The following is an 11701-nucleotide window of genomic DNA, read 5'->3' on the forward strand; positions in this document are numbered from 1 at the left end:
ATTTCCAAGGCATTAATAATATGATTTCTTATCAATATAGTTGACCTAATTCTGTCCTCTATATAACCACAATTCATCCAGCATAAGGGTACGAAAATCCTGGCCTTCTAAACACTTCCTAAGCTTTCAAAAATCCAAGAACTAGGGCAAGAGAGTTTTTTTTGTTACATCAAGTTTCAACCATCTGTAATCATTCCAACAACCTCCTATGGTCTCCAAGGGTCGTGCCCTGCCGTATTGAAGTTCACGACGCTCCAGGTCATCATCATTCACGTAACTAGGGTGGTGAAAACTTCCACACTTTTAAATTTACATGTCATGCGCTCTTAACCATATTCATGCACATATTAATGTTTATATCATTGTTTGGATTTGTTTTGCCCTATTTTTCGCAAGCTTTAACGTAGGAATGGAATTCTGCCATGGTTAGGGCACCATGCTCACGAAGCTGAAAACCCTAGCTACAGGCCTTTTTAAGAAGAACTAATGGTACCATTGAATTCACAAGGTCCAAATTAGTAGACAAGAGTGCCTTTGGTTTTTGTTTTCATGTTATTTTGCAGGTTTCAATTGTCAAAAGAAAAGCTATGAAACCATGGGAAATCCGCAGGAAATTCCGTTGGAAAAACCGCAAGTGTTTCTGCAGCATCCGAGGCTAGGGACGATGACGTGGAAGCTTTGAAATCTTGACCAGTGCATGGGCTTCTCTTATGGCCAGTCAACAATTCTGCCCTCTCTCTCCTCTTCTGATTCGTCAATCAGACACCACATGGACCCACTTTGACTCAGCTTTTGGACTTTTCTGTTTTTTAATTCATTTGTTTATTTATTTTATTGCGTGAATTTCAATTACAAATAACCAATGCAACAGGAGTGGCAAAGGGAAGGAGTGTGTAACGTACAAGACTGGGGTTCGATCCCCAGGTTCCACAATTTTATTTTTCAATTAAATAGAACGTTGATCCAGTGTGTACCACGCATGTGCCATCACCATGTAGTCTCAGATCTCAACCATCAGATCTCCTCAGATTCCGACCCAACGCTCCACAACATGCTTCCCCATCATGGACACTCAGAAACCTCACACACTGGATTATAAACGCCCAGGTTTGCTTTTTTTTTTTTATAATTTATTTATTTATGTATCCTCCTTTAAAAGTTTTGTTTTTTATTTTTAGTATTATCCTTTTTAACTAAACCTTTTTTTCATAAACTCTTTTTATTTTATTATTAAAACTTTTTGAATGGGAAAAGATTTTGAATTTTAAATTTGAATTTGAATAGAGCAAGCAATCAGGAGCACCTACCATAAGTTAGAAAAATTGTTCTTTTAGCTTTTTAGTTTGAAAGGGATATCCATACCATAGGAGGGTAGGAATTCCTTTTATTGGATGTAAAGGGTCATCGAGGAAGTATCGTTCGCCATAAAACTGTCCCTATCATAAAAAGGGTGGGTAGTCTTTAGGGAAGGATAGAATAGTCATTTAGGCAACAAGCGAGGATACCTTAGCAATGGGACAATCATCTTTATTTCCGAGGCAGCATCGAGGGACAAATTCTTATGATGATTTCAATGAATTAAGGCACCATTTGCTTTAGGTATCCTCGGAATCGAGGGACTTGACTATTCTAGAATCGTAATTAAAAGGCAACAGGAAGCATAAGAAGGGTTACCCTAAAAGGTGTGTGTGTGTGGCATAATCAGGTGATTCAATTCAGTTATATTTATCTTATAATTTAGGCAAACTAAATTTATTAGCAGGCTTGCACTCCCTAGATTACTAACCACGCAGTTAAAAATAAAAAATAAACACAGAATTAAAAGTTCATACGCTATTACAATAAAAACCTGTAGGGCAGAAAAATAAAGGCAAGAAAGTAAAGGCGGAAATTAAAAACCTAAATCTATTACAATAAACACCCGTAGGGCAGAAAAATATAGGCAAGAAAGTAAAGGCGGAAATTAAAAACCCAAATCTATTACAATAAACACCTGCAGGGCAGAAAATAAAGGCAGAAAGGTAGAAAACTTTTTACAAGGCTTTGGGGTAGATACATTACAAATCAAAAATTAAAAATGTAAATAGATAAGGCAAAAGGCAAACAATAAAAAAGCAAGGCAAAAGGCAAACCCCGAACGGGGGAAAGTTAACCATGGTTAATAAAAGAAACAGGTAAAAACCTAAACCTTAAGGGTTTGTAAAAAAACCTAATGGTATTAAATTAAATATTACTATTAAAAAACCTAATGAGAAACTAAGGGAAAACCTAAAGGGAAGGCCTAAGCCTACAGTTTCTCACATTACTGATAGTCACATGGTTTTGATTCTGATTAAAAAGGCTAAATTTAACCTGATCATTTAAATTATTAATCCTAAAATAATTTATCTAACAATTAAAACTTAAATTATTAAACCCTAATTATTAATCTAATCCTAATTATCTAATTAACAAAATTATTTTTAAAACCTAAATTCATTAATAATTAAAAAAAGGTTTTTGAAAATTAAGGAGAAAAAAGTTTTAATAATAAAAAAAAAAAGAGTTTATGAAAATAAGGTTTAGTTAAAAAGGATAATACTAAAAATAAAAAACAAAAATTTTAAAGGAGGATACATAAATAAATAAATTAAAAAAAAACGTGGGCGTTTATAATCGAGTGTGTGAGGTTTCTGAGTGTCCATGATGGGGAAGCATGTTGTGGAGCGTTGGATCGGAATCTGAGGAGATCTAATGGTTGAGATCTGAGACTACATGGTGATGGCACATGCGTGGTACACACTGGATCAACGTTCTATTTAATTAAAAATTAAATTGTGGAACCTGGGGATCGAACCCTAGTCTTGTACGTTACACACTCCTTCCCTTTGCTACTCCTGCTGCATTGGTTAGTTGTAATTGAAATTCACGCAATAAAATAAATAAACAAATGAATTAAAAAACAGAAAAGTCCAAAAGCTGAGTCAAAGTGGGTCCATGTGGTGTCTGATTGACGAATCAGAAGAGGAGAGAGAGGGCAGAATTGTTGACTGGCCATTAAGAGAAGCCCACGCACTAGTCAAGATTTCCAAGCTTCCACGTCATCGTCCCTAACCTCGGATGCTGCGGAAACACTTGCGGTTTTTCCAACGGAATTTCCTGCGGATTTCCCATGGTTTCGTAGCTTTTCTTTTGACAATTGAAACCTGCAAAATAACATGAAAACAAAAACCAAAGGCACTCTTGTTTACTAATTTGGACCTTGTGAATTCAATGGTACCATTAGTTCTTCTTAAGAAGGCCTACAACTAGGGTTTTCAGCTTCGTGAGCATGGTGCCCTAACCATGGCAGAATTCCATTCTTGCGTTAAAGGTTGCGAAAAGTAGGGCAAAGCAAATCCAAACAATGATATAAACATTAATATGTGCATGAATATGGTTAAGAACGCATGACATGTAAATTTAAGAGTGTGGAAGTTTTCACCACCCTAGTTACGTGAATGATGATGAACTGGAGCGTCGTGAACTTCCAAGACGGCTGGGCACGACCCCTGGAGACCTTAGGAGGTTGTTGGAATGATTACAAATGGCTAAAATTTGTTTTAACAAAAAAACTCTCTTGCCCTAGTTCTTGGATTTTTGAAAGCTTAGGAAGTGTTTAAAAGGCCAGGATTTTCGTACCCTTATGCTGAATGAATTGTGGTTATATAGAGGATAGAATTAGGTCAACTATATTGGTAAGAAATCACAAGATTAATGCCTTGGAAATTTGATTAAAAATTTGATGCAAATCTTTCTATTTTCATTCAATTCTCTTCTCAATCAAATATATTTGTTTTCCTTGGTCCCCAAGAATCATCTTTGATTGACAAAAATAAGATTATGCAACAAATTAATATTTAATATATTTTTTCCTTGATTTAAATCAAAAAATAAATAAAATAAGAAAATATAAAATCCCAACCATGCACCAACGAAATGCATTGGTCTCCAAGGTGTATCTTGGGCCTTTATATGATCCAAAATGAAGTCTCATGATTTAATTCTTTATTTTTTGGTATTTAACTTGATTTATTTGCCATTTAAATGAATAAATTTCAAATAAATAGAAATAAATGCCAAAAATATAAATATGGTTTTATAGGCCCTTTTATGGATCATATATGTGCTTGAAACCCAAAACTTTGGCCCATTGGTTCAAAAGTGCAAAATTACTCAATTAGGTTTTGGTGCATCCCTTGAAATTCATCCAACTTGTACACTTCATATCTCCCTCAATTTTGATCATATGGAGGTGTTCTCATTATTTCTAGAAAGCTCAAAGAGTCCTCTAATATCTCCTTTTGGTTTCATCTCAGTTGAGTCTACCATGTTCATGTACCACTCTTTGAGAAAAAATGACTTTTTGTTGACTTTCAAAAGGACCTATAATGTTTTGGCTTATATCTCTTGTGCGGGAGCATTTCTTGACCTTGGGCCCAACATCAAAGTTGTATAGAATTGAGTTTTCTTGAGAATGAGCTTTGGTTGGGGAAATTATGATAAAGTATGAGAGAGAGAGAGAGAGAGATATGATCAGTCAAAGTTGGGTTGACTTTCTCCTAGAAACCCTAAATTTTTGGACTCTTGATGATTTTTGAGCTCTCCTTGATGAATCATGATCAAACCTTGATCAAATGATGAATGTGACTTTGAAATATTGATGTTTACCAAAAATCAGGAGTTTTGACTGTGGTTTGACCATAGTTGACTCTTAGGTCAAATCGATCGACTGTTGTCCATTTGAGCAATTGATTGATCAAACTTGTGAGTCGGAGCTTGAAACTTGGCATGAGGATCCTTTGAGGCATGTAAGAGGCCATGAGTTCCACTTGAGATATCATAAGTGGATTTCCCCTTATGAGAGAGAAAACCCTGGTTGGAGGCTTGTTGCTTAGGAGACAGGTAAGCGAGCCCAATTCTTGCATAGTCTTGAGTTATATCAGTTAAAGTATATTGAAATATGATGGGAAAATTTTGGGGTATGACAAGAAGCAGTAAGATATAGAAGAGATCCAATCATACCTCTGTAGAGCTTCTGATCTACCTTCTTACTTACCTCATCCTTACCTAATACACACGTTGGATGCATAGGAGTCTTTGCTTCTTTGCTTTCTGAAAGATTAAACTTCTTCAAAAGTTCTTTCACATACTTGGTCTGATGAATATAAGTTCCTTCAGAAGTTTGGTTGATATGGATCCCAAGGAAATACTTGAGTTCTCCCATCATGCTCATTTCAAACTCTGCCTGCATAGACTTAGCAAACTTCTTTCCAAGTGTAGCATTAGATGTTCCAAATATAATATCATCAACATATATTTGACAAATTAAAATATCCTTTTTAAAGGTTTTACAGAAGAGAGTTGTGTCCACTTTTCCTCTAGTGAAGCCATTATCCAAAAGGAAAGAACTTAATCTTTCATACCAAACTCTAGGAGCTTGCTTCAGTCCGTATAATGACTTATTTAGTTTATAAACATGTTCTAGAGACTTAGAGTCTTCAATACCAGGAGGTTGATGGACATTGCTTCTTCATCTATATAACCCTTTAAAAAGGAACTCTTAACATCCATCTGATACAGAGTGATGTTCTTTTGAGTGGCAAATGAAATTAACAAGCGAATAGATTCTGACCTAGAGACTGGTGCAAATATAGTCAATGCCTTCTTGCTGACTATAGCCTTGAGCAACTAGTATGGCTTTGTTTCTTACAACTTCTCCTTTTTCGCTTAGTTTGTTTCTGAAGACCCACTTAGTTCTAATGATGTTAAATCCTTTTGGTCTTGGAACCAGATCCCAAACATCATTCCTTGTAAACTGATTTGGTTCTTCTTGCATGGCAATTATCCAGTCAGCATCTTCCAGAGCTTGATCAACAAAAGTTGGCTCGATCAGAGATACTAGACCAAATTGACATTTTGCATTGTTCTTAAGGAATGCTCTTGTTCTGATGGGATCATCTTTCTTTCCAATGATAACATCTTCAGAATGAGAAGAGTTGAGTCTAGAAGATCTTCTGGGTGTTGGCTCTTTAGATATTCTGAGATTCTCTATAAAAGCTGCAACTTGATCTTCTGAAACTTTGCTTTTGGGTTCTTCATGTTCTGAGTTAGAGATGTCTATATCTGCAAAATTCTCAAACTGCTTTGGCTTTTCAAGACCAAGCTTATCATCAAATCTGATATTGATTGATTCTTTAACAACCAATGTTTCAGTATTGTATACTCTGTAGCCTTTTGAGCGTTCAGAATATTCAAGAAGGAAACACTTATGTGCCTTGTCGCACGCTCGCGAAAAATGAACAGAGTCGCCACCAATATATTTATCCCATAAGGGAAAGGAATATCAGAAAACCTACAAAGGAAGGAACAGGGTCTTGCGACCAGAGAATCAAGGTACGGGAGTCGGTTACGCAAGGGGAAGGTATTAGCACCCCTCACGCCCATCGTACTCGATGGTATCCACCTGTGTTTGTTTCTATCTAAAGGGTGCGTACTATGTCTATGTCTAAATGCGTGTGAATGCAAAAGAAATACGGGGAAAAGAAGGAATTATTTACAAGTGTGCTCGTTCAAGCCCCGCGACTTGATGCCTACGTATCCTTTTCAGGAATCAGAGCGCCGTAGTTCGGCTCCATAGTTTTGTTTGTTTTTGTGTTTTTTAGTTGGGCGGAGTTAACGCTCGCGCTCTTGCATAAGGGATCGACCTAGGATGCAATAGAGCGGAGATAACAATGCCCTTAAGAAAGGAGAGAAGAGAGAGAGTTTGAGTGTTTCGAGGAAATCCCTAAAGCAAGGGAAACTCGAGTTACTCTTTGGTTTGTGTCTTTTAACGTTGGGAACTTACGCCTGAATGGGACCCTAAAGCAAGGGAGATCCAAGCACTCGAATGATTCCCTAAAGCAAGGGAGGTTCAAGCTTCCATTCCCTTTTTAAGATTTTCACTTTTTTATTAATGTTTTAAGTGTTTTCTTTGTATTTTTTATGGGCAATTTATTCAAGTATTTATTAGATGTTTTATGGTTGCAAAAGAAAAAGAAACTAGCCTAAGTATGAAGGGAACTTCTACCTAATGTTATCATGGTTTCTACCTAAGGTTAGGAATAAAAGACACATGAAAAATGAAGCACTAAGTAGAATATTGAAAATAGCATAAAAAAGGAACAAGTCAAAATATAGCACAAAAGTGAATTGAAAGTACTATTATTTTTATGAGTTTTTAATGGAAGAAATTGAATTGCAACAAGTAAAAAAACTAAAAGAAAAGCCTACAATTACTATTTTTAGTGATTATTTTTATATCACAATGTATTTAAATGTCTAAAATGTATGAGGAAAAATTAGCATTTAATCATCTAAAAGAAATTAGTAAAAAGCTAAGTAAAACATGAATTCAATTAATTGAAAAGGTAAGAAGACAGGGGGTGCAACATTAAAATGATGGTGTGAAAAGTAAGCTGGGTGCAGGCCCTGAAGATCAAGGCCCAGAGGCTATTTTTTTTATATCAGATTTTGTTTGCAAAAAAATGGATAGCATGGGCCTCATGGGGGGTATGGATTCAGCAATTTGCACAGGCCCACAGAGTTTTGTTATTGTTGCAGCGTTTCTGGCCAAAAAGGAAGATGGGCCTAAAGGGGGGTGTGTATAGCAGTTGGCGCCAAGGCCCATGGCTATTGTTTGATTCATCACAGTTTTCATTCAGACTTGTTTTTTATCATTTTCAGCATTAAATAAAAAAATAAAAAAAAGAAATAAAAAATGAAATAGCAAGAGGAATTAGGGTTGGATTACCTTGTGGCTATTAGAATTCTCCACGCTCTCCTCCCTTGCTCAAACGGACTTGCGGCGGCGATACTCTTCCCACGACGACGATAGCACATCCGCCACCGTGAAGCAACCTCTTCGCCTCCGCCCTCACCCTACTCTATCTCAGCCTCAACTCTGACCTTCACCTCAAACTCCCTCTGTCTCTCTCGATCCCCATCTCTCCCTGACTAAATCAATCTCCCTCCTTCGTTCTGTCAATTTCTCAAATTCCTCGCGATTCAGACTCGCCTCGTATCAACCTCTCGCGATTCAAACTCTCTTCATCTTGATCTCTCGCTCTCGGTTCTCTGTTTATCTTCAGATTTGTTGTGGTTGACGAGTGATGATATTTTTGCTTGACGAAGCCGCAGTGATGCTGAAGCGATACGGAAGTGAGATTGTTGATGGAGATTGGTGCTGAACGGTATTTGCGATTACGTTGAAGGCTTCTTCCGGTTATGGTTCTTGGTGAATTATGAAGAAGATTTGAACATGAAGAGGTTTTGTGAGTGCGGAGAAGATGAAGAAGATTCAGAGAGAGAAGGATGAAGGTCCTGAGGTGAGTTCCAACTTCTTTTGTTTTCTGTGATGAATTTCTGTGAACTTTGGTATTCGACTTTCTTTACTCGTGTTGCAGCTTTTTTGGTTATGGTTGATGATGAAGATTATGGATTGTGAGAGAGTGTGAAGATGGAGATCGAGAGAGAAGAAGATGATGAGTGCAGAATGAAGGTGGAGGAGAATGGTGAAGATGATGAATTGAGTTCAGAGAGAATATGAATTGAGAGTGGAGAAGGTGATGGTGAAGGGTGAAGGTGAGAATGAGCGTGTAACTTGTGATTGAAGGTGGTGGATCAGTTATATAGAGATGGAGGTTCTGAGATTCGGTTAGAGAGTGAGGATTGAGGGCCGTTAGATTTGAGGGATCTGTTATGCAGTTGATGGTGGAGATTGAATCAGTTAGTGTTAGTTACAGCTCTGAAAATCAGTTACAAATTCTGTTATAGGTTGTTGGAAGGTGTTAGAAGTTAGTTAGAAGTTTGTTTAAAAATTGTTAGAGGAAGTTAGGGACAGTTGAGTTGTTAACTGAATTAGTTTGAACCATATAATTTCTTTTGTATTTTTGTCTGCAGTAGAATGATAGCCAGTTTGTATGGTGTGGGTTTGAGCAAGCCGTATGGTGATGATTCGAATCGGATGGCTCTTTTGGAGAGTATGGCTGTCAGGTAGTTGGATGAACTGAACCAGGTTGTTTCACTGCACAATTTAGTTTCCATTTGCCTTTTATTTTTGCTATTTTCTCACTGCAATATAACTGAATGGATTGTGTGATGTTGGTTAGCACTGCAGCATGTACATGATATGAACCGTGGTGAGCTTTGCTGAAATTTTGTTAGTTGTATATTCTGATGTCTGAACCTGTTGTGGGCTGTTTTTGTGAAGCTGAGTTTTATTTGTGTTATGCAGCAGCGGCTCAGAATTCCGGTTTGGTTTTGGTATGCTTTTGATTATGCAGGGTATTGACAAAGGGATATGAGGGAAGTGGCTGCGGGTTTGTTGAAGGAGCTCAAGCTAGTTCGGAACTGATGCGAGTCTTGAAGGCTGGTGCAGTAGGTAATCTTGATGCCAGTGGCGGGAAATAAATTGCACAATAAGACAGGGATTAGCATAGGAAATATAGCTATGTCGATGAGCAACATTATGTCACAACATAGTTATGTAATGTATTGTTTATTTGGAAATGTACTTTTGTTCTTCTCTACTTTGTACTGAGTGGATTTGAGTCTTGGAAATGTGATGATGGATATGTTGTAACATGTATGTGAATGGTATTTTTTGTAATGTGTAATGGATGCTTTTTTTGTTATTGCTGTTGTAGTGAAACAATGTTGACCTTTGGCTTGAATGTTGACTTTTTACAAGTAATTCGACTTTCCCTCCGGTGTTTCAATTTGAGGTTGAATCTTTAAATGTTCACTAATGCACCTTAGTCACAATCTTGAATGTACCATGGATGAAGGTCGTAAGTCAAAGTCTTGACAATTCCCTTCTTTAAGACCAAAGATGATTAGTGACATCCTAAGATTCACCTTTCCACCCTTGCATCTTAATATTTCAAATGACATCAGACTAATAACTTGCAGCAGAGGTAGGATTATTGGTTAATCAATGACTTGTAACATATCCAACTAGATAATCAACTTGTGAAGAAAAGAAAAGAACCTCGAGTGGGTTCACACTCCAACCCATGACATATTGAATGTCCTCTGATGGTAAGAATCAACCGAAGCCAATGACCTTGGGAGGAGATCCATGAACATTAAACCCATCTGATCAAATGTCTTCTAAAAATCCTGTACCATTCACAGTCTTGATTAAGTGTCAAATATCCTTTTTTGAGAAAGCAAATAACCTTTTATCAAGACCTATGCGAAACTCCAGCTTGCCTCGTGACCCTTGATCCCTTGCCGTTTTATTGATTAATGATGCATGTTATGTCAATGACCTAATGGAAAGATGCAGATGAATGCAAAGCGTAAGCCAGCTAGAAATAACTTAGGGGTAGGACAAATTTGGGGTATGACAGCTGCCCCTATTTAATCGTCTTAAACCTGAAGGTGAGATTGACGCTAGTCTTTCGAACCTTCAAGGTGGAAGAAGATTAAATATCACAGTACCAGAAATTTGTCCTGAAAAGATGTTATGAATGCTATCCTTATTTTTTGTTTTTGATATCTGTTGGGGAAAGAGATTTATTTTTGTTTTTCTGGTGGAAGAATATACAGTGAATAGTTGTGGTTGAATGGAGATAGCTTGTAACGTAGCCAAGGTGCCAATACAAGGTTCTCAATGGAAATGATTGTGGTATGAAACTGTGGTTGGAAAATACGGGTTTGACGGAAAGGTAGGACCTACGATCTGTGACTCGAAACTAGGGTAAGGTCAACGGACCTACGACCCACAAGAAATGAAAAAGACGAGGATAAGGTCAACGGACCTACGATCCACAAGAAATGAAAAAGATGAGGATAAGGTCAACGGACCTACGATCCACAAGAAATGAAAAAGATGTGGATAAGGTCAACGGACCTACGATCCACAAGAATGACAGAGATGAGGATAAGGTCAACGGACCTACGATCCACAAGAATGAAAAAGATGAGGATAAGGTCAACGGACCTACGATCCACAAGAATGAAAAAGATGTGGATAAGGTCAACGGACCTACGATCCACAAGAATGAAAAAGATGAGGATAAGGTCAACGGACCTACGATCCACAAGAATGAAAAAGATGTGGATAAACATCAACACTGGGGTTGGAGGACATCAACTCTGAGGTTGGAGCATATCAACACTGAGGTTGGGGGACATCAACACTGAGGTTGTGAAAGGAAAGGCGTCGACACTGAGGTCGAGGACATCAACACTGAGGTTGTGAAAGGAAAGGCGCCGACACTGAGGTCGAGGACATCAACACTGAGGTTGTGACGAGAAAAGATAAACATCAACACTGAGGTTGTGAATGACGATTGGCATCGACACAGAGGTCGGTGAAGGAATGATAGGCATCAACACAGAGGTTGGACAAGGAAAGGATAGACATCAACACTGAGGTTGGAAAAGAAAGGTATCGACACTGAGGTCAAGGGAAGAAAGAATTAATATCAACACTGAGGTTGGGGATTGGGAATTAGTTTTGAAATGGTTTGCCAGGACGGAAGGCAAAGGATACACAACACAGGGGTTGGATCTAAAAGCTTTCCCGTACGAGGGAAGAGATCACGAAGACTAGTGACGACTAGACTTGATCGGAAGACATAATCACGAAGATGTTGATGCTGGCGAAGCATAAGAATTACATTAATCCCTCAGG

This window comes from Vicia villosa, unplaced genomic scaffold (genome assembly GCF_029867415.1).
Source record: "Vicia villosa cultivar HV-30 ecotype Madison, WI unplaced genomic scaffold, Vvil1.0 ctg.005430F_1_1, whole genome shotgun sequence".
Taxonomy (NCBI): Eukaryota; Viridiplantae; Streptophyta; class Magnoliopsida; order Fabales; family Fabaceae; genus Vicia; species Vicia villosa.